This window comes from Aegilops tauschii, chromosome 1 (assembly GCF_002575655.3).
Source record: "Aegilops tauschii subsp. strangulata cultivar AL8/78 chromosome 1, Aet v6.0, whole genome shotgun sequence".
NCBI classification, from domain to species: domain Eukaryota; kingdom Viridiplantae; phylum Streptophyta; class Magnoliopsida; order Poales; family Poaceae; genus Aegilops; species Aegilops tauschii.
Genome location: NC_053035.3, coordinates 489605065 through 489624920, shown reverse-complemented (window position 1 = coordinate 489624920; position 19856 = coordinate 489605065).

Sequence of the window (19856 nt, the reverse complement as noted above, 5' to 3'; positions counted from 1 at the left end):
GTTTGAACTTCAAGACATGTTTTATATGAGAGACACAAAACAGAGAAATTTGCATGTAGTATGTTAGTTGTTGAAAGGATCGAGAAGAGGTGTCTAGAGGGGGGGGGGGGGGGGGGCGTGAATAGACTCTAAACAAGAAAAGTTGCAGTTTTTAATTTCCTTAAGTTGATGTGGAGTTTTGGCACAAGTTTAAACATTCACAATATATATCAAGCAAGCATGACAAGAGTATATGAGCAGCGGAAAGTAAAGCATGCAAGTTGCAAGAATGTAAAGTGGAGGGATTGCAGTGTGCAAACGCAACTTGGAGACACGGTGATTTTTTATCCCTGGTTCCGATAGGTGGTGCTATCATACATCCACGTTGATGGAGACTTCAACCCACGAAGGGTAACGGTTGCGCGAGTCCACGGAGGGCTCCACCCACGAAGGGTCCACGAAGAAGCAACCTTGTCTATCCCACCATGGTCGTCGCCCACGAAGGACTTGCCTCACTCGGGTAGATCTTCACGAAGTAGGCGATCTCCTTGCCCTTACAAACTCCTTGGTTCAACTCCATAATCTTGACGGAGGCTCCCAAGTGACACCTAGCCAATCTAGGAGACACCACTCTCCAAGAAGTAAAAAATGATGTGTTGATGATGAACTCATTGCTCTTGTGCTTCAAATGATAGTCTCCCCAACACTCAACTCTCTCTCATAGGATTGGATTTGGTGGAAAGATTATTTGAGTGGAAAGCAACTTGGGGAAGGCTAGAGATCAAGATTTATGTGGTTGGAATGGAATATCTTGACCTCAACACAAGTGTCGGTGGTTCTCTCTCAGAAAATGTATGTTGAAAGTGTAGGCATGTTCTGATGGCTTTCTCCATGAATGAAGAGTGGGTGGAGGGGTATATATAGCCTCCACACAAAATCTGACCGTTACACACAATTTACCAAACTCGGTGGGACCGAATCGTTAAACTCGGTCAGACCGATTTAGTTCATAATGTGACCGTTAGGATTTTCGGTGGGACCGACACGTCAACTCAGTGAGACCGATTTTGTTAGGGTTAGCGCATAACGTAATCTCGGTGAGACCGATTACACAAACTCGGTGAGACCGATTTTCGTAATAGTCAAATAGAGATTTGGTCAGGCAAACTCGGTGGGACCGATTCGCTCATCTCGGTTGGATCGAAACGTTACGAAAGGGAAACAGAGTGTTTGCATTGCGATCTTGGTGGGACCGATCGCTCATCTCGGTTTGACCGAAATGTTAGGAAGGGAAACAGAGAGATTACAATCCCATCTCGCTGAGACCGAGATCCCTATCGGTGAGACCGAAAAGACTAGGGTTTCTGGCAGTGGCTATGTCAATTGAACTCGGTGGCGCCGGATAGAAAGTTTCGGTGGGGCCGAGTTTGACTTTTGGTTTGGGACATATGTGGACGTGAGAAAGTAGTTGAGGGTTTTTGGAGCATATCACTAAGCACTTTGAGCAAGAAACTCATGAAGCAACACCTCACTCCCTCTTGATAGTATTGGCTTTTCCTATGGACTCAATGTGATCTTGGATCACTAAAATGAAAATGTAGAGTCTTGAGCTTTGAGCTTGAGGCAATCCTTTGTCCTCAGCAACTTGAAGAGGTTCCACATCCTCTAGTCCATGCCACTCCATTGTTGAACTTATCTAAAACATACTAGGTAGAAGCATTAGTCCAACAAGAGATATGTTGACATTAATTACCAAAACCACCCAGGGAGCACTTGTGCTTTCAATCTCCCCCTTTTTGGTAATTGATGACAACATACATCAAAGCTTTAGATGAAGATATAGGGAATAGCAAGTAAAGCTTTGCAAGGACATGTAACATGCATAGGCTCCCCCTACATGTATGCAATCATGTGAATATGGAACATAAGAGCATATGAGTGCATAATCATGACAGAGCAAGTAATGAGTTACATGTATCTTGGCTATATGCATCGGAGCAAATGATGTAAATATGGGAAAAGTACCTTCATGCTCATGAGTCCTTCTTGCAAACAGTATGTACAACAACAAGAAATCCTCATACACATGACTGTGATGCATACACTTACCTTGTGGTCTTGAGTTGGCTTAGGAAGGAGTGAACCTGAGTAAACAAGGTTAGATAACACAGATGCACCTACTAGCCAGAGCAAACAACAGAAACCACAAGAGTACCAAGACTGGGATGACATATAGAGAGTGAGTACTGAGTACTCTATTGGATATAGACATGTCCCCAAAGGTAAAGATGTGCAATGAATTCAAGAATTTCCTTCCCTTAGATGTCTTGCTCCCCCTGAATCTATCATGGGATACCGGGAGAAGATAGGGAACAGAAAAACAAAGCAAAGACAAGAGACAGAGCTAATGCAAACAATCAAATATGAACATGTCTTTCCCCTCTTAAAGACATGTGACTTCTCTCCTCTTGAACACCAAGCATCTGGGGTTTCTACACTCTCCCCCTGAGTATTCTCTCCCCTTATAAGAATGATTAAGATTTTGATGTGATCTCTCTCTCCCCCTTAGACATCAATTTCCAAGAAGGGTTCTTCTGGATTTTTGTTTCAAATGGGTTTGGTCCTTGAGTCACAGAGCAAAGCAGCAAGTCGAATGTGATGCTGGTAGAGGACAAGTATCATTGAGTGGAGCTGGAATAAAAAGAATGCAGGAACAAGTGGCAAACTGTCTTTTCTGCAGTTTAAATCGGTAGCACCGAGTTGTGTGCTTCGGTGGCACCGAAAGAATTCGGTTGGACCGAAGAAAACAAACCGGCGTGACCGATTTCATCACAGTGAAAACACTTGTCACCTCAGCTCACTAGACAATTAAGATCTCACAAGGATTTGCAAGGAATTAGCTGAAAGATTTGTAATGAATTTGATGCAAGAAATGCAGAACAGAACAAAGAAAAGAGAAGAAAAGATCTAGATGAAGTTTTTTTTGAAAGGGGAAACCAATATGCATGAGACAAATGCAAGAGCACGGGGAAACACAAGAGAACTTCATCTAGAATTGGTCGGTGACAAAGTCACCTATGTTAGAGTATATTGACTTAGGAGTTAAGTGAGGTCACTTGATCATTTGTCATACTCATCGTTTAAGCTCAAAATGGGGTTACCATTTTTCGTTTAAGCATCTTGATGTGTTCACATCTTGTTGAGTTGCTTTGACCCATGACTTGGAGCAGAGCTTCTCTAAGAAGGAATAACATACCTTGGGTGGTGGTGTTGATCTTGATCATGTGGTTGAACTCATGTGGGTTGCTCAAGGTTGAGGTAGCTCATCAAAATTTGGGAGCACCACTTGGAATTTGAGTTCATCTACCTACATGGGTTAGTCTTGCTAGGAAGAGCACTTGTGTATCCAAAATGACAATCATAAGACTTAATATAGAATTGTCAAAGGATATGTTTGAAGGGTTTCGTGCTTCCTTGTCTTCAACCACCATTGTGTAGAGACTTGGTGACGTAGAAATTGCTCAAGATGTGAGTTGGTTGCAATCTCATAGATTTAGATTCATCCAAGTACCTACAAGGGTTAGACAGCATGCAAGGGTGCGAATATATCCAAGACATATATAGGTAGCAACAAGAAAGAAATATCAAGGATTAGTCAAAGGCTCATGCCTTGCATGTATCCAAATGGAGTTCCTACTCCAAGTTTGAAGCATCAATGATGTTCAATTCACCTCTCAAACGGCAAAAGACTTTCTCATCAAGCGGTTTTGTGAATATATCCGCCAATTGCTGATTGGTGCGAACATGCTTAAGATCAATGTCCCCTTTGGCAACGTGATCTCGAATGAAATGATGACGAACTTCAATATGCTTAGTTTGAGAATATTGCACGGGATTGTGAGCAATCTTGATAGCGCTCTCATTGTCACAAAGCAATGGAACATGTTTCACATATATCCCATAGTCTTTAAGAGTTTGGGTCATCCAAAGTAAATGAGCACAACATGAACCAGCGGCAATGTATTCTGCTTCGGCGGTGGATAAGGATACTGAGTTTTGTTTCTTGGAGGACCAAGACACAAGAGATCTACCAAGAAATTGACATGTACCCGAGGTGGACTTTCTATCAACCTTGTCTCCGGCATAGTCCGAATCGGAGTAACCAAAAAGATCGAAAGAAGACCTCTTAGGATACCAAATGCCAAAATTTGGTGTGTGTATTAAGTATCTCACTATCCTTTTCACAACCTTAAGATGACATTCTTTGGGGGCCGCTTGATATCGTGCACACATGCACATGCTACCTCTTGAGCACTGCGTTGGTTTTTCCCTTGAAGAGGAAAGGGTGATGCAGTAAAGTAGCGTAAGTATTTCCCTCAGTTTTTGAGAACCAAGGTATCAATCCAGTAGGAGACCACGCTCAAGTCCCTCGCACCTACACAAACAAATAAGAACCTTGCAACCAACGCAATAAAGGGATTGTCAATCCCTTCACGGTCACTTACGAGAGTGATATCTGATAGATATGATAAGATAATATTTTTGGTATTTTTATGATAAAGAGAAATAAAGATGCAAAGTAAAATAAACGACAATAAAAATAGCTAAGTGTTGGAAGATTAATATGATGGAAAATAGACCCGGGGGGGCATAGGTTTCACTAGTGGCTTCTCTCAAGAGCATAAGTATTACGGTGGGTGAACAAATTACTGTCGAGCAATTGATAGAATTGAGCATAGTTATGAGAATATCTAGGTATGATCATGTATATAGGCATCACGTCCGTGACAAGTAGACCGACTCCTGCCTGCATCTACTACTATTACTCCACACATCGACCGCTATCCAGCATGCATCTAGAGTATTAAGTTCATAAGAACAGAGTAACGCTTTAAGCAAGATGACATGATGTAGAGGGATAAACTCATGCAATATGATATAAACCCCATCTTGTTATCCTCGATGGCAACAATACAATACGTGCCTTGCTGCCCCTGCTGTCACTGGGAAAGGACACTGCAAGATTGAACCCAAAGCTAAGCACTTCTCCCATTGCAAGAAAGATCAATCTAGTAGGCCAAACCAAACTGATAATTCGAAAAGACTTGCAAAGATAACCAATCATACATAAAAGAATTCAGAGAAGATTCAAATATTGTTCATAGATAAACTTGATCATAAACCCACAATTCATCGGTCCCGACAAACACACCGCAAAAGAAGATTACATCGAATAGATATCCACGAGAATCGTGGAGAACTTTGTATTGAGATACAAAGAGAGAGAAGATTTTTCACTTTCGCTGAAGAGTTGAACTCTGACTGAAAGGACTTGCCACATTGCCAAGGCGATTTAATTAGCCAGCTGTGGGATAGAGATCTGCGGTAAACCATCTAGCTAATAACTATGGACCCGAAGGTCTGAGGTAAACTACTCACACATCATCGGAGAGGCTATGGTGTTGATGTAGAAGCCCTCCGTGATCAATGCCCCCTCCGGCAGGACGCCGGAAAAGGCCCCAAGATGGGATCTCACGGGTACAGAAGGTTGCTGCGGTGGAATTAGGTTTTCGTGGATGCCTCTGATGGTTTGGGGGTACGCAGGTATATATAGGAGGAAGAAGTACGTCGGTGGAGCAACGTGGGCCCCATGAGGGTGGAGGGCGCGCCTGGGGGGTAGGCGCGCCCCCTGCCTCGTGCTCTCATCGTTGCTTTCTTGACTTGGATTCCAAGTCCTCTGGATCACGTCTGTTCCTAAAATCACGTTCCCGAAGGTTTCATTCCGTTTGGACTCCGTTTGATATTCTTTTTCTGCGAAACACTGAAATAGGCAAAAAACAGCAATTTGGGCTGGGCCTCCGGTTAATAGGTTAGTCCCAAAAATAATATAAAAGTGTACAATAAAGCCCATTAAACATCCAAAACAGAATATAATATAGCATGGAACAATAAAAAATTATAGATACGTTGGAGACGTATCAGCACACACTTAGCATAATATCGGGACGAGAGGCACAAAGATATAATAACGGACCAATCATGCAGCGGTAAACCTTTTGATCAACCGGTTCACCATCTTTGGTCAAATTAAGATGTCCACTAGTAGGCATGGGTGTAGTCATACCTTTGCATTCTTGCATATTGAACTTCTTGAATAAGTCCTTGGTGTACTTTGTTTGAGAGACAAAGGTACCTTCCTTAGTTTGCTTGATTTGAAAACCGAGAAAGAATTTGAGTTCACTCATCATAGACATTTCAAACTTCTCCGACATTAGCTTTCCAAACTTCTCACTAAAGTGAGGGTTAGTTGAACCAAATATAATATCATCAACATAGATTTGGCACACGAATAATTCTCCATTAACCCTTTTAGTGAAAAGAGTAGAATCTATTTTTCCAATTTCAAAGCCTTTTACAATAAGGAACTTGGTCAAACATTTATACCATGCTCTACGAGCTTGTTTAAGACCATAAAGAGCTTTGTGAAGTTTGTAAACATGATTAGGTTTCTTAGGATTGACAAAGCCGGGAGGTTGCTTAACATAAACTTCCTCCTCAATTTCACCATTTAGAAAAGCACTTTTAATATCCATTTGGTACAAGGTGATATCATGAAGATTAGCATAAGCAAGTAAGATGCGAATGGACTCAAGTCTAGCAACGGGGGCATATGTCTCACCATATTCCATACCTTCGACTTGAGTGTAGCCTTGGGCGACGAGACGTGCTTTGTTGCGAACTACTTGTCCATCTTCATCTTGCTTGTTGCGAAACACCCATTTGGTACCGATGATGTTGTGGTTGTTGTCGGGCTTTTCAACCAATGTCCACACTTGATTTCTCTCAAAGTTGTGTAGCTCTTCATGCATAGCGTTTATCCAATTCGGATCTTCCAATGCTTCTTCAACCTTCATAGGTTCAATGCTAGAGATGAATGAATAATATTCACAAAAATTAGCAAAACGAGTTTTAGAGCGAGTGATTCTCCCGGTTTGGATATCATTGTAGATTTGCTCGACGAGATGGTCTTTGGCGACTCTTGCTCGAACTCGTGGGAGCTTTTGCTTTGATCGGGGTGGAACATCTTCTTCATCTTGTCCTTCTTCTTGGCCTTCTTCATTGTTGACATTGTCGTTCTCTTGTCGTGGTGAAGAAGGAGGTTGTTGATGTTCATCTTGGTGTACTTCCTCGTTTTCTTCGTCTTGGTGTGTCCCACTTGTGGATGCTTCTGTATTAACTCTTGGTTCACCTTGTCGTGAGGTAGAAGCTTCCACTTGGACAGACGAGGTACTCTCCTTCACCTCCGTTGGGTGAACCTTGCCAATAGACAAGTCTTGGATTGCTTCCGAAGGGTCTTTGTCTCCTACATCAATTGGCAATTGCTCTACTTGCGAGCCGTTAGATTCATCAAACCTCACATCTACCGTCTCTTCAACCTTTCGGGTGAAATTGTTGTAGACACGATAAGTGTGAGAGTTTGAGCCATAACCAAGTAGAAAACCTTCATGAGATTTAGGAGCAAATTTAGAACGACGATGCTTATCAAGAATGTAGCACTTTGAGCCAAATACTCGAAAGTATCCAACTTGGGGTTTGTTACCGGTGAGGAGCTCGTATGCCGTCTTGCCGAGTAGCTTGTGAAGATACAAGCGATTTGTTGCATGACAAGCTGTCTCAACCACTTTCGCCCAAAAGTGTTTTGGAGTTTTGTACTCATTAAGCATCGTTCTTGCCATCTCAATAAGAGTCCAGTTCTTCCTCTCAACAACTCCATTTTGTTGAGGTGTGTACGTGGCCGAGAACTCGTGTGAAATCCCCTCTTCGTCAAGAAAGGCATCCACATTTGCGTTCTTGAACTCCCTTCCATTGTCGCTCCGAACCTTCTTGATCTTCACTTCAAATTGATTTTGGGCCTTCCTAGCGAAGCTTTTGAAGATCCTTTGGACCTGCGATTTATCATCTAAAATGAACACCCACATAAATCTTGAAAAATTATCGACTATGACTAGACCAAATGAGTTACCACCGAGACTCTTGTAAGCATTGGGACAAAAGAGATCCATGTGAAGTAGCTCGAGCAGTCTTCTCGTGGTCATGATGTTCTTCACGGGGTGACTCCCTCCAACTTGTTGTCCTGCCTGACAAGCACTATAAAGTCTATCCTTGTCAAATATAACATCTTTTACTCCAAGGATATGATCACCTTTCATAAGCTTATCAAGATTTCGCATGCCCACATGGCCTAACCTTCTATGCCACAACTAGCCTTTAGAAGATTTAGCAATTAAGCAAGTTCTAGGTTGAGCCTTTTTAGTGAAATCGACAATGTAAAGATCACCTCTACGTATACCGGTAAAGACCATTTTATGATTGTCTCTCCAAAACACTTGGCAATCTACTTCAGTGATCGGCAAGTCTAGATACTGAAAGTAAATTGTACCCAAGAGGTTCAACGAGCATGATGTTTTGTATGGAGCTATCATGTGAGATGGCCACCTTACCGAGGCCAACCACCTTACCCTTTGAGTTATCACCAAGGTGACATACTTTCGAGGGCCGTCGTTTTCAGCAAGCTCACAAAACATATCCTTGTCTCCGGTCATATGATCAGTACATCCACTATCAAGGACCCATTCCTTTCCTCCAGCCATGTAGCCGCGAAGATTAGCCATAAGACCAAAGTGTCTCATCGCATCGTCAAGATCATAGTCACTATCATCATCCTCATCATAGTATCCATGTTCAACATCGTCTTGTATTTGATCAATTCCTATAGAGGGTAATTCATTAGATAAATGATCATCACAATAGTCATCCTTATGAATTCTAATAGCTTCGGATATGATATTGCTAATGATTCCAACATTTTCTTTGGTACGCGTGAGATTGGTAAGCTCAAATAGATAATCACCAAATTTAGGATCACTAGTACTCATCTTACTCAAGGCAATAGACTTATGGAGAATTTCATCTAAGTTTTGCAAGGAATAGTTTGGAAATCTTTCCTCAAGAAATTTCTATATAGTGTAGGCACACTCAAGAGTAGGCAAACATCCAATCAAGTTTCTAGGCAATCCTCTAGTGATAAGATTAACAGTTCTAAGGTTGCGGATCATGTCAATAGACTCATCAAGGGTAGGATGCAAAGGATCAACATGAGGTGCACAAGGACTAGCAATGTACTTGTTCAAATGATATTCATTGAAAATCTCAAGCATCTCATTTTTCCATTCATGAAAGAACTCTCCATCAAGAATAGGCACTCTATGTCTAAGACTCCCCAATGTAGACACATCCATCTTCCTTCAATGGTGATTAAACCAAAGCAATGGAGACCAAAGCTCTGATACCAATTGAAAGGATCGAGAAGAGGTGTCTAGAGGGGGTGAATAGACTCTAAACAAGAAAAGTTGCAGTTTTTAATTTCCTTAAGTTGATGTGGAGTTTTGGCACAAGTTCAAACATTCACAATATATATCAAGCAAGCATGACAAGAGTATATGAGCAGCGGAAAGTAAAGCATGCAAGTTGCAAGAATGTAAAGTGGAGGGATTGGAGTGTGCAAACGCAATTTGGAGACACGGAGATCTTTTATCCGTGGTTCCGATAGGTGGTGCTATCGTACATCCACGTTGATGGAGACTTCAACCCACGAAGGGTAACGTTGCGCGAGTCCACGGAGGGCTCCACCCACGAAGGGTCCACGAAGAAGCAACCTTGTCTATCCCACCATGGTCGTCGCCCACGAAGGACTTGCCTCACTCGGGTAGATCTTCACGAAGTAGGCGATCTCCTTGCCCTTACAAACTCCTTGGTTCAACTCCACAATCTTGACGGAGGCTCCCAAGTGACACCTAGCCAATCTAGGAGACACCACTCTCCAAGAAGTAACAAATGGTGTGTTGATGATGAACTCCTTGCTCTTGTGCTTCAAATGATAGTCTCCCCAACACTCAACTCTCTCTCATAGGATTGGATTTGGTGGAAAGATGATTTGAGTGGAAAGCAAATTGGGGAAGGCTAGAGATCAAGATTTATGTGGTTGGAATGGAATATCTTGACCTCAACACAAGTGTCGGTGGTTCTCTCTCAGAAAATGTATGTTGAAAGTGTAGGCATGTTCTGATGGCTTTCTCCACGAATGAAGAGTGGGTGGAGGGGTATATATAGCCTCCACACAGAATCTAACCGTTACACACAATTTACCAAACTCGGTGGGACCGAATCGTTAAACTCGGTCAGACCGATTTAGTTCATAATGTGACCGTTAGGATTTTCGGTGGGACCGACACGTCAACTCGGTGAGACTGATTTCGTTAGGTTTAGGGCATAACGTAATCTCGGTGAGACCGATTACACAAACTCGGTGAGACCGATTTTGGTAATAGTCAAACAGAGAGTTGGTCAGGCAAACTCGGTGGGACCGATTCGCTCATCTCGGTTGGACCGGAACGTTACAAAAGGGAAACAGAGTGTTTGCATTGCAATCTCGGTGGGACCGATCGCTCATCTCGGTTTGACCAAAACGTTACGAAGGGAAACAGAGAGATTACAATCCCATCTCGATGAGACCGAGATCCCTATCGGTGAGACCGAAAAGACTAGGGTTTCTGGCAGTGGCTATGTCAACTGAACTCGGTGACGCCGGATAGAAAGTTTCGGTGGGGCCGAGTTTGACTTTTGGTTTGGGACATATGTGGATGTGACAAAGTAGTTGAGGGTTTTTGGAGCATATCACTAAGCACTTTGAGCAATAAACTCATTAAGCAACACCTCACCCCCTCTTGATAGTATTGACTTTTCCTATGGACTCAATGTGATCTTGGATCACTAAAATGAAAATGTAGAGTCTTGAGCTTTGAGCTTGAGCCAATCCTTTGTCCTCAGCAACTTGAAGAGGTTCCACATGAAGGAAACATGCCCTAGAGGCAATAATAAAGTTATTATTTATTTCCTTATATCATGATAAATGTTTATTATTCATGCTAGAATTGTATTAACCGGAAAATAATATTTGTGTGAATACATAGAAAAACATAGTGTCACTAGTATGCCTCTACTTGACTAGCTCGTTGATCAAAGATGGTTGAGTTTCCTAGCCATGGACATGAGTTGTCATTTGATTGACGGGATCACATCATTAGGAGAATGATGTGATTGACTTGACCCATTCCGTTAGCTTAGCACTTGATCGTTTAGTATGTTGCTATTGCTTTCTTCATGACTTATACATGTTCCTATGACTATGAGATTATGCAACTCCCGTTTACCTGAGGAACAGTTTGTGTGCTACCAAACGTCACAACGTAACTGGGTGATTATAAAGGTGCTCTATAGGTGTCTCCGAAGGTACTTGTTGGGTTGGCGTATTACGAGATTAGGATTTGTCACTCCGATTGTCGGAGAGATATCTCTGGGCCCACTCGGTAATGCACATCACTTAAGCCTTGCAAGCATTGCAACTAATGAGTTAGTTGCGGGATGATGTATTACGGAACGAGTAAAGAGACTTGCCGGTAACGAGATTGAACTAGGTATTGAGATACCGACGATCGAATCTCGGGCAAGTAACATACCGATGACAAAGGGAACAAAGTATGTTGTTATGCGGTTTGACCGATAAAGATCTTCGTAGAATATGTGGGAGCCAATATGAGCATCCAGGTACCGCTATTGGTTATTGACCGGAGACGTGTCTCGGTCATGTCTACATAGTTCTCGAACCCGTAGGGTCCGCACGCTTAAAGTTCGATGACGGTTATATTATGAGTTTATGTGTTTTGATGTACCGAAGGTAGTTCGGAGTCCCGGTCACGGACATGACGAGGAGTCTCGAAATGGTCGAGACATAAAGATTGATATATTGGACGACTATGTTCGGACACCGGAATGGTTTTGGAGAGTATCGGGCATATACCGGAGTACCGGGGGGTTACCGAAAACCCCTGAGGAGAGTAATGGGCCTATTGGGCCCTAATGGAGAAGAGGAGGGGCGGCCAAGGGCAGCCGTGCGCCCCCTCCCCCCCAGTCCGAATTGGACAAGGAGGGGGCGGCGCCCCCCTTTCCTTTCCCCCTCTCTCTCTCCTTCCCTCTCCTCTCCTACTCCCACATGGAAGGGGGAGTCCTACTCCCGGTGGGAGTAGGACTCCTCATGGGGCGCACCAAGGGTGGCCGGCCCCCTCCCCCTCCTCCACTCCTTTATATACGGGGAGGGAGGCACCCCTTGGAGACACAACAATTGATCCCTTGGATCTCTTAGCCGTGTGCGGTGCCCTCCTCCACCATAATCCACCTCGATAATATCGTAGCAGTGCTTGGGCGAAGCCCTGCGTCGATAGAACATCATCATCGTCACCACGCCGTCGTGCTGACGGAACTCTCCCTCAAAGCTCGGCTGGATCGGAGTTCGAGGGACGTCATCGAGTTGAACGTGTGCTGAACTCGGAGGTGTCGTGCGTTCGGTACTTGATCGGTCGGATCGTGAAGACGTACGACTACATCAACCACGTTGTGCTAACGCTCCCGCTTTCGGTCTACGAGGGTACGTGGACACACTCTCCCCTCTCGTTGCTATGCATCACCATGATCTTGCGTGTGCGTAGGAAGTTTTTTGAAATTACTACGTTCCCCAATAGTGGTATCAGAGCCAGGTTTTATGCGTAGATGTTATATGCACGAGTAGAACACAAGTGAGTTGTGGGCGATACAAGTCATACTGCTTACCAGCATGTCATACTTTGGTTTGGCGGTATTGTTGGATGAAGCGGCCCGGACTGACATTACGCGTACGCTTACGCGAGACTGGTTCTACCGACGTGCTTTGCACACAGGTGGCTGGCGGGTGTCAGTTTCTCCAACTTTAGTTGAACAGAGTGTGACTACGCCCGGTCCTTGAGAAGGTTAAAACAGCAATAACTTGACGAACTATCATTGTGGTTTGGATGCGTAGGTAAGAACGGTTCTTGCTCAGCCCGTAGCAGCCACGTAAAACTTGCAACAACAAAGTAGAGGACGTCTAACTTGTTTTTGCAGGGCATGTTGTGATGTGATATGGTCAAGGCATGATGTTATATTTTATTGCATGAGATCATCTTTTGTAACCGAGTTATCGGCAACTCGCAGGAGCCATATGGTTGTCGCTTTATTGTATGCAATGCAATCGCCCTGTAATTGCTTTACTTTATCACTAAGCGGTAGCGATAGTCGTAGAAGCAATAGTTGGCGAGACGACAACGATGCTATGATGGAGATCAAGGTGTCTCGCCGGTGACGATGGTGATCATGACGGTGCTTCGGAGATGGAGATCACAAGCACAAGATGATGATGGCCATATCATATCACTTATATTGATTGCATGTGATGTTTATCTTTTATGCATCTTATTTTGCTTTGATTGACGGTAGCATTATAAGATGATCTCTCACTAAATTTCAAGATAAAAGTGTTCTCCCTGAGTATGCACCGTTGCCAAAGTTCGTCGTGCCGAGACACCACGTGATGATCGGTGTGATAAGCTCTACGTTCATCTACAATGGGTGCAAGCCAGTTTTGCACACACATAATACTTGGGTTAAACTTGACGAGCCTAGCATATGCAGATATGGCCTTGTAACACTGGAGACCGAAAGGTCGAGAGTGAATCGTATAGAAGATATGATCAACATAGTGATGTTCACCATTGAAAACTACTCCATCTCACGTGATGATCGGACATGATTTAGTTGATTAATTTGGATCACGTGATCACTTAGATGATTAGAGGGATGTCTATCTAAGTGGGAGTTCTTAAGTGATTTGATTAATTGAACTTTAATTTATCATGAACTTAGTCCTGGTAGTATTAGCATATTTATGTTGTAGATCAATTGCTCGCGTTTAGCTCCCCTGTTTTATTTTTGATATGTTTCTAGAGAAAACTAAGTTGAAAGATGTTAGTAGCAATGATACGGATTGGATCCGTGATCTGAGGATTATCCTCATTGCTGCACAGAAGAATTATGTCCTTGATGCACCACTAGGTGACAGACCAATTGTAGGAGCAACTGCAGACGTTATGAACGTTTGGCAAGCTCGATATGATGACTACTTGATAGTTTAGTGTACCATGCTTTACGGCTTAGAATCGGGGCTTCAAAGACGTTTTTTGAAACGCCGCGGAGCATATGAGATGTTTCAAGAGTTGAAATTAGTATTTTATACTCACACTACAACAGGACCCCCTATAGCAACGCCTTTTTCCGTATCTAAGTGCCCATATATGCGTTGCTGGTGTCTTTACCAACGGTTTGGGATGCGTAGCCTTATCCAGTGTTGCTAGCGCATAATGCAACGCTTATACTGATGTTGGTAAAATGGACCGTTGCAAGACTACAACAGATAAAACAGACTTTTACAACAATTTTATATGTTGGTGCTTGATGTACTGGAATCAAAATCCCATTGCTTGGCAACGGAGAATTTCCAACGCTTCAAGTGTTGGTACATATATATAGTGTGATGATGATTATGATTATTATTATTATATGTATAATGCTAGCAATTAAATTAATGCCCCATGTAAAGGTGACAATTATGTATTTCAAGTGAAGGAAAAAACAAGACAAATATACTCACAAGAGGAAGAAATCATATATTCGATTAAAACGGTTGGATTACAATAGTGGATATTACAGGAGGAACATCATCCATATGTGATGCATAATCTAACAATTTTCTTGACAGCGAAACTTAAACTGAAAGCATACGCCAGCATCCCTACAACTTAACTAAATCTTAACCAAGGAACAACATCCGACAGGAACATCATCCCAACAACATTTTCCTTGTCTTCATCATCATGAAATGGAACATCGACATCATCATTGCAGTATAATTGCCAGACACCCATATACCCATCCATTTATCTTTTGAATCTACAAACAAGAAAACAAAATGAACTGTTAACATGCAAAGCATTGACATGATGCAAGTGTAATAGAGGCAGGATATTAGTCACATACAAAGGTTGAAGGCCATGCAATCTTTGTTTTTTCTGCATTACCGAGAGTATTGCAGCTTTTGTGACTTCATACCAAATTTTTAGCACAAGTGCCATATCGACATGCACTGCCCAGAATTCATTTCTAATTTCATCACCATCAAGTTTCAATTTAGGATCAGAACTTCCAATTGTAGCTAGAGCTGCGTCCTTGTTATGATTTTTTAGGCTCTTCAAGAATACTTTAGTTCCTGCCTATTAGAGAAAATAAAAGTTACCATATGACAAAACAGAAACAAAACAGGGCAAGATATGAAATGAATTTAAGCACTCTTACAGGTAGTTCACTGGCACCCATCCAACCCAGCGAACCACTTCGAGCGTTCTTACTGCATGCATTATCACCTTTTGTTGTTTTTTGGTCTGGACAACAATCTGATAGTAAAGAAGAAGTAATAAACAAATAACAAGCTAGCACTAGTTTGAACAAAAAATGTATGTGATTATGAAAAGATACAGCTTGTTTGCAACAGAAGTTTTTTCTCCCTGACATGCACTAACATTCTCAAGTAAAGTTTCTTTGTTTTGAACTGCATTCTAATAGTAAGACGACCAGTAGATACATAATCATTGGAGCAACTTATTTTCAACATATTGTATACGGTAATGGAAATATACCTTATGTGCAGCAGAATATATTTCCCCTTGCCGTGCACTGAAATTCTTGTCCATGACATATCTGCGGCAACATGACAATGACCAAAATTTTGAATAAATTATGTTAAAGACAATATTCTGTGATCCTACTCGACATTATGATAGTCGTCCCCACAGATGTGAAGACAAATAATTCAGATTTCAACTCAAACAAACATATTTTGAAGTAATTTCTGCCCCTACAATCAACAAAAATAAGTCTGACCACATTTATTCCTTATCAAATCAAAATAGCAACTCATTCAGTACTAAGTAGGTACTAGGAATACATCAAGCTATTCCTATTTCATAGTGAAAACGATGAACTAAGACATGAAACCATTACTCTGAAATGTAAATTTGCAAGGGGTCCATTATTTTGTTCATCAGGTGTATAAGAAAAGCAGCAAGTAACAAAAGGAAAATCTAAATAGCAGCTCTTTCAATGACCCCGTGTTTTTTACTTATGTTTTCTTTGCTGGGAACATTACTATGAATAAAATGCAGTTGTCGTTCAATACTAGTAGTTTAACTGTCAATCTATTTATGTTGCTTAGGGAAGATGAACTTGTACTTTGATGTGGTGTGGTGATTAACTTGGTGTTTCCTAGGGGAACACATGTTTAGGTATGACACTATCCACGGATAGTAGAGGATCATAAGGTCAAGGACACCCAAGTTCATTCTCTTTGGTGTTAAGAAGGTTTCGTTCATGCACAAGCATTATAGCTAGGCTGATGATATGTTATTCTCAATTTGGACCGTGAGGAGATCCCATGGGCCAAGGCTGAGTGTGTTGCAAAGTATACGTGTATTTTCACTATCGTGCACATGGTTGTTCACTAACATACATATATTTTCAGAACAAGTGTGTCGTTCTGTAGACTGAACTTGTAGTTGTGCTGCTGCAGATCATGTTCTGATATTCACACAAGAGAAGAGTAATTAGAAAGCATAGAAGGGACAGATCTGAACGAAGGAGGGAGCAGGCAAAATCTTCAAGTCATACTACTAGTATTTACCTTGTGTTTATATGAATCAGGGGTGGGGATTGATCTGCTCTCCGTCCCAGTTGCTGAACAAGACACGCCTCTGAGGTAATAACATTGGTGGTGCCTAAAGTTGCCATCGATGTTCACTTTGGTGCCTAAACTTGAAAAATACACCGAACTGGTTCTATAACTTGAGAGTATGGTTCGAATACAGTTCAAATCATGTCTAGATATGTATGTATTGCTGACTAGACATGCCAGCGTGACGCGGGGCCCACTTGCAGTGTCGGGACAGACTGACAAGAAGAGTGTGCGTGTCAATGAACATCGGGGCCCACCTGTCAGTGCACAACTGAAATAAACAAAAAAGTTACAAGGCTGAGTTTCGAACAGGCGACCTGTGCACCACAAAGGACATGCGCCAACCAACCACCCCATGTAAGTTTGATGTCTTTTACGCACTGTAACGTTTTATATATCCGACACAATCGTGGAGTTAAATGGGCTGCAGTTAGTGCACCCATTTCCCACATGTTAGGTGTTTTTCTTATTTTTCAAAATTACAAAATATTCAGGTAGTATATGAAGTGTTCATGCTTTTAGGAATTGTATTTCTAGTTGTAAAAAGTGTTCACGTGTTTTAATAAAGTATATGTGTTTGTCAAAAGATATATTTTCTAATAAAAATAAATTTTTAAGTATGTGTGAAAAATAAACAATGGCCTAGTGTCCCCCCTAGGGTTTTATACATTCTTATATTTAAATATAAAAAAATTAAACTACACATACATTTGTCTAATTAAAAGCATTTTAATTACATGACTTTTTAATAACACGCAAATATTTTTGAAAATTACATTAACATGTTTTAAAATAAATTTTTTATGGATATTATTTCTAAGACAAGAAGACTCTAGCTTTATTTTTTGTTTACAAATACAATAATCCACATAAGATTTAGAATTACTCTAACCGAAAAAGAAAATCACACGTTGAAGGGTCACGTAAAAAAGGAAAAAGAACTAATAGTTTTAAATAAAGGATCACGTGATATATTTTTTAAACATGAAGATTTTGAGAATTATATTAGCATTTCGAAGATGTATAACTTCTAAAATTTGCACAATTATTTAATTATATATGTGAATCCTTACAAATATTATGAAACCATTTTATTAATTACTTTGTATTATTTTAATTTTGTGAATATGTAAAATTTTATTAACAATCTTTGAGGGGTCATTAACTATTTATTCAATATTGTCACTATAGTTTGAATATTTTTCTAAAAAACAAAAAATAACTAGCATGTGGAAAATTGGCATTGCCGTCTAATTAGCTAGATAAAGGTTAGCGACGCAGAATAGTCAACTAGTTCTGCCTAGTTAAGTGGTTTGCGCTGGTCCTTCATAGCTCACAGGTCGCCTGTTCAAATCCCATCCGTCCTACATTTTTATTTATTTTGGTTGTGCACTAACTGGTGGGACCCGATGGTCATTTAGGCACGCTCTTTCCATGTCAGTCTGTCTCGGTACTGCAAGTGGGCCCCGCGCCACGCTGGCATGTCTAGTCAACAATACATACGTATCTGGATGTGATTTGAACCGTATTTAAACCATACCGCCAAGTTATAGAACCAGTTCGGTGTATTTTTTAAGTTTAGGCACCAAAGTGAACGTCGATGGCAAGTTTAGGCACCACCAGTGTTATTACCTCCACGCCTCTTGTGCCCTCAACCTCAATGGTGGAATCGGCGGGGCCAGCTATGAGATTCAGGAGGGAGGGCAGGCCATGATGGATCTGCTCAAGATAGGGATCCTACGAGACGAAGAAGGGAGCTGTGTTGATATGGGGGACGGGGAGGTTTCCGATTTTTGTGGCGCAGTTACCTCCTAGCGAGACCTGATTTTGGTCTCGTTCCTTATTCGTATGACAGCTGGGGCCATGGTAATCAAGCGCGCGTGCTTATATTTCTTTTGACAAAAATTACTCGCTGTTGGCCGGAGAGAATGGAGGGAAAGGGAAAAATTGGTGTGAAATCAGAAAAGAGCATGAGTAAAAATTTGAAGCGAAACAATTTTTTTTTACTATCATCTTGCCCTTGACAGGCACTTGTACATATTATCTGTGCCAAACACAACGTGCTACTTCTGTTTGTATAAAATGCAGTGCAACATGGGTGAAGAATATTGATTTTTGTTACTCAAACTGGGCCTGATTGGTAGCGACCTGCCGCTCGCGGGGTTTCTGCTCAGCTTCCTCCGTCGTTGCGTGCAGGGCAGCGTCAGCCACAGATACCACCCTGTTCCACCCCCTGCCCTTGTCGGCGACAAGGGCGGCGCCGCACAGCGACTCATCCATGCCGATCTTGATCAGTTGGTTGTCGAGGCGGCACCGGCGCCGCGCGGACATCTTCACGGTGGTCTTCGAGGATCCAGTCTGGCGCGACGTCAACCATCGCAAACACGACACAGTGTTGTGCGTTGTGCCGCTCCGTGGACTCGGCCGCCATTAGAGCACTGCGGCGACATTCTCCTGGTAGCGCGTCCGAGGTAATGCATGAGCTTCCGACGTGCGTTCGCAAGCTCCAGGTATGGCTCCTGCTTCACAGCGACCGGACACCGACAAGGCGGCAATGGCCGCGATGAGGTGGCAAGCGCAGTGGCAAGGCTGGCGCCAGACTGTGGTCATGGATGGAGCTCGAACTGTCGCTCGAACTCCTCGTCCATTGCGACAACCTTGGTGAGGAGGGGCGGCTGCTGCTGCTCTTCGTCATCCAAGGAGTGCACGACCTCCTCCTTTGATGGCGCAGAGGAGGACGATGGGCCAAAAGACCGCGCGCGGCGGTGCCACGATATGGAGGAAGATCCCTTCACCAGCGCTGAGAACAATCCGGAAGAGCCTGACTTGCCTATCTGGCCGGTCTAGGAAAGGATCGGATCGGATGCTACGGTTGTGCGGAGAGGAGCAGAGATGAGATGAGATGGGGTTGGCCAATGCCGGAGCCCTACTTAATTAGCCTAGGTAGGCTGATTGACGCTGCTTCAATGCAGCGCAGCGCCCGGAGTAGGCTTGTCGATCATCGTGCCCGCATTGAATCTGCACTGCCCTTCCGTCCTGTCTGGTCACTCCGACCGACATCAAGGCCATCGATGCGCGGGTGCAGTTTCGTAGAGTGGCCAACCGACATTGATGCGCGGGTGCAGTTTCG